Below are 5,076 nucleotides of genomic sequence, written 5' to 3'. Positions count from 1 at the left end.
CTGTTTTTGAAATCGGCTCACATGTTGATTAGAAACGGAGACAGGACATGAAAGAGAAAATAAATAACCAATCACTCTAAAGTATATTTTTTTCCAGAGTCATGAAGAATGATAGATTCAAATGTTGAAAATTTTTCTACTGTGAAAGGAAGTCAGAGAAAACTTAGCTAAATACACGAGGAATGGGGCTGATGTGAAGGATGACTTAACTCATCCCAGGATCCTTTCATTCATATATTCAGCAAAACCTTATAAATGCTAAATATGTGCCTCTGGAGGATACAAACATGAGACACACACGTGCCAAGGACAGGGGTTTGCTGTGCTTCCCGAGAGAGTTTACTGTGCTTTCTCTCTCTGAAACTCCTGCCACCAATAAAATCAGGAGCTATGCAAAGGGAAAGATAGAGAGCAGGAGGAGAAGGGAGTGACAGGGTGAGATGGTTGCATGGCATCATCAAACCAATGGACATGAGTTTGAGCAAACTCTGGGAGATAGTGAAGGACAGGGAAGCCTGGCATGCTGCAGTCCATGGGGTCACAAAGAGTCGGACATGACTGAGCAACTGAACAACAATGGAAAGCCCAAGAATAAGAGCTGGAGACTCAGGCTCTGCTAACTAGGTTTGTGAGTATTGATAAGATTTTTTTTCCTGTCCTCAGTTTTCCCTGATGCCAAGTGGTTGGTTTCACCTAACAATCACTGGTACCCTATGATCTCTACTGCTTAATATTGAAAAGGGTAGACATCTGAGTTTGGTCAACCTCACATATCTACATTCTTTCAGTCCTCAGAGAAGCTCTAGGATATAGTTTGGATCCATCCCTAAGGCTAATTTTAGCAAGACTGTAATGTCTATAGGAGACTACCCTGGTGGCTGTAGGACTGGCTGTCCAGCTCTCATCCTTTATTTCCCCTCTGCCTTCCTCTCCCTCTCTTCTAATTGCAAGTAAACTCTAGCCTCTTGGGGGGCCAAGAGTCTTCATGTTTTCCACCATCATCCCAAGGCCCTTATCAAAGAATAGTTCTATTAACTCTGACGTATCAATGGCTGACGATAGAGGAGGATTTAACTTCCCTTTGTGTGTTCTCAGTGCTATGGTGTGGGTGCACGCGTGTGTCCAAGTCTTTGTGATTCCGTGGACTGTAGCCCTCCAGGTTCCTCTGTCCATGGAGTTATTCCAGCAACAATACTGTAGTGGGTTGCCATTTCCTACTCCAGGGGATATTCCTGATACAAGGATCAAACCCCCATCTCTTGCATCTTCTGCATTGGCAGGCAGATTCTTTTTTACCACTGTGCCACCTGGGAAGTGGAGAAGGAAATGGCAACCCACTCCAGTATTCTTGCCTGGAGAATCCCATGGACAGAGGAGCCTGGTGGCTACCGTCCATGGGGTCGCAAAGAGTCAGACACGACTGAGTGACCGAGGTCTGGAAAGCCTACAAATCTTGAACTGGAAAGCAAGAGCGCTAGTATCAGGATCAGTAAAGGCAGAGACTGGGATCTAAGGACACCTAAGTTTTTCTCAGATATGTTGAAATTCCATCACATCACCCATTTCAAATTCTTACAATGTTTCTATCTCAGCCCTTCCTCCAATCCAATATAGTGAAAGGTCAGGGAAACACAATGGTTGCCTTAAAGTATAGAGCATCCCCACTCATCATGAAAAGCATCAGAGAGTTTTAGGGATAAAAGCCTCAGAATTTACCAGTCCTGCTAATGGGTGTCATTATATATGAGTTGAAATTGATCTGGTTCAAAATCACTCAATCATATCATGAGTTCTTAAAATATCCATGATGTCACATTATGGAGGAAACTACAGGGGTTAATAGACAGATGTAGAGTTGGGAGGAGAAGGAAATGGCAACCCACTCCAGTATTCTTGCCTGGAGAATCCGAGGGACAGAGGAGCCTGATGGGCTGCCGTCTATGGGGTCACACAGAATCGGACACAACTGAAGCGACTTAGCAGCAGCAGGGTTGACAGTCTTGAAACAGTCCAGAAATTTAGCCTTCTGTTTTGAGTGTTTTGTGTTTATTTTTAATAATCCAATGAATAATCCTATATGCTATGTGACAAATAAGAAAATGGGGCTTTCCTTTCCCATTAACTACAAACCAAGTAGTATATGTCATAATTTTAAAAAAGAGAGGAATAGTACCTTCTAGTAGCTTCACCACCAGAAAGATCTCGGAATATCATTTCCATGTCTCAAATCAATATTCAGTGACTTTGCTATTAAAGGACTACCTTTTTTACTCTTTCTTAATTGATAGTTGTATCCAGTCAGTAAATGAATTACTTTAAATTTCTTTAGGTTCCTACAACAATGAATAGTGGCAAGCATTATTCCCATTTTAAAGAGGATAAAACCAAAATTCAGAAAGATCAATAAACTTGTCAAATGTAAGTAATAGAGTCAAAAGTTGTTCCAAGGGCTCTACTTTTCACTCTGACCAATGGCAAATATTCAGGCTTTGTAGTATTTGGAAATAGTCCTCATAGAGGTTCTGCTATTTCTTTCTGTAAGACTTTGGACAACTTACTAAGTTTCTATAAACCTACATTTCTTTACCTATTAAATGGGAATAATAATGCTTACTTTTTAGCATTTGTCCAATAATATGCAGTGATCTCTATTAAAAATCTGTCCCACAAATATATTTAATAAACATAAATTCCTTCTATTTTTGCTTCATTTATATCTTAACTGTGAAAAATATCACTGTAACTGTGATGCAATTAAATGAGGAAACTAATTTTTTTCCATGTAATTGGTGGTTGAAGCATTATATCAACTTAAAACAGAAAGAGAAAAGTAGATAGAAGTTGGATCACCTTAGTCTTAGTCACTCCCACCAATAATCATGTCAGATAAATCCTGCAATGTCTCTGTACTGCAGTCTTTTCAACAATAAAATAAAGACATTATTTACACTTCACCTATCCTATTAGTTTGCTCAAATAAGTATACATAAATGTCTGGTGTTTAAAAAGGCTTGAATTATCTTTAACATTAAAAACTTTATCCAGCAGTACAATCATAATAAAGGTAAGCACTTCAGCTACAGTGCTGAAGTGATTTTGATCATATTCTCTACAATAGACTACAATAACCTTTTGAACGGCTATTCCCGTTAATCAACAAAGACCTGGTAAACACCACACACCAAGAGCAACTAAAGGCAAAACCTGATGCAGAAGCGGTTAATACAGAAGATGTCAGAGTGAGATAATGCTGAGGCTAAATTCAGCTTCTCAACTCTTAAGCTATAAAAGCTCAGGTGAGATTATTTTTTTAACAATTGGAGCTTAAATCTATCTATCTATCTATCATTTCTGACTTCACCTAGTTGACATTCATCAGTTCAGTTCAGTCACTCAGTCATATCCGACTCTTTGAGACCCAATGGACTGTAGCCCACCAGGTTCCTCTGTCCATCGGATTCTCCAGGCAAGAATACTTGAGTGGGTTGCCATGCCCTCCTCCAGGGGATCTTTCCAACCCAGGGATCGAACCTGTGTCTCTTACACTCCTGCATCTTTACCACTAGTGCCACTTGGGAAGCCCCTTAGAGAGGATACCAGGCATAATTAGGGTCTAAGATTCAACATGGAAACTGTAAAATTGCCAAAGTCCTTTGCTTAGTAGTCTTAAGTCCTCTTCCTTAAACCCGTTCTCTGATATTGTTTCTCCCTGCTTGTCTTGTGCAAAAATTCTCCTATAAAGTTATTTCTTGAATGGCCTTCACATTTTTCTACCTCTGTATTCTTCCCAGCTCTCTACTCCTTCTGTCTCTACTTCCTGCTTCTCTAATAGTCTGAACTCCAGGTCTCGGAATATTCAAACTTGTCTCTTCCTTCAAGGACCGGCCTACATAGCACTCTCCAAAAAGCCCTCATTCTCTGATCTGCTGCTGCTGCTAAGTCACTTCAGTCGTGTCCGACTCTTCGCGACCCCATGGACTGCAGCCTACCAGGCTCCTCCGTCCATGGGATTTTCCAGGCAAGAGCACTGGAGTGGGGTGTCAGTGCCTTCTCCGCATTCTCTGATCTACTGAACTGCTAAAAAAAAAAAACCCCTACTCTTCTGAATAGCAAATCCTTTAATTGATAAGTTGCACCTGTGGATCTGATCGTTATGCACATATGTGTATAAACGCCTTGAAACACAGACATTATATAAGATGTGCCTAGGTGTTGCCATGGCAATAGAAACCTCATAATGGACACTGAGAAACATTTCTGAAAAGAAAGGAGTGAGTTGACGTATTTGATGCCTAGACCACTTCAAACAACCAAGCACCGAAACTAAGCAGCCACTTGGGGTGCTCTGAAAACAGCTGTGTTGGTATCTGTGTATTTAACTCTGCTAGATCAAACGTTAGTGAAATAAGCCTCTTCACCAGACCCGGCTTCTGGAGACAGGAATCGGAGACTGTAATAAAATCAGTGCTATGAATGCCATCCACAGATGACGCTTGAAATTCAGCATTTTCAGCTTCATCTTAGTCATTTGCTTCGACATCCCGCCTCTTAGAAGTACGAGAAAGTGTTAGTCACTCAGTCGTGTCTGACTCTTTGTGACTCTTAAGGACTGTAGCCCACCAGGCTCCTCTGTCCATGGGATTCTCCAGGCAAGAATACAGAAGGGGGTTGTCATGCCCTCCTCCAGGGGATCTTCCCAACTCAGGGATGGAATCCAGGTCTCCCGCATTCCAGGTGGTTTCTTTATTATCTGAGCCACCAGGGAAGCCCAAGAAAAAGGGAGTGGGTAGCCTATTCCTTCTCCCAGTGATCTACCCGACCCAGGAATCAAACTGGGGTCTCCTGCATTGCAGGTAGATTCTTAACCAGCTGAGCTACCAGGGAAACCCCTTAGAAGTACAAGTTACATTGAACTCGAATATATCTTAAAATTTCTTGCTTCTAGTCCTATGCATCTGGAGAAGGCAATGGCACCTCACTCCAGTGTTCTTGCCTGGAGAATCCCAGGGACAGGGGAGCCTGGTGGGCTGCTGTCTATGGGGTCGCACAGAGTAGGGCACGACTGAAGCGACTTAG

This window comes from Giraffa tippelskirchi, chromosome 11 (assembly GCF_054371585.1).
Source record: "Giraffa tippelskirchi isolate mGirTip1 chromosome 11, T2T-mGirTip1v1.2.pri, whole genome shotgun sequence".
Lineage (NCBI taxonomy): Eukaryota > Metazoa > Chordata > Mammalia > Artiodactyla > Giraffidae > Giraffa > Giraffa tippelskirchi.
Note: the sequence above shows the minus strand (reverse complement) of the source record.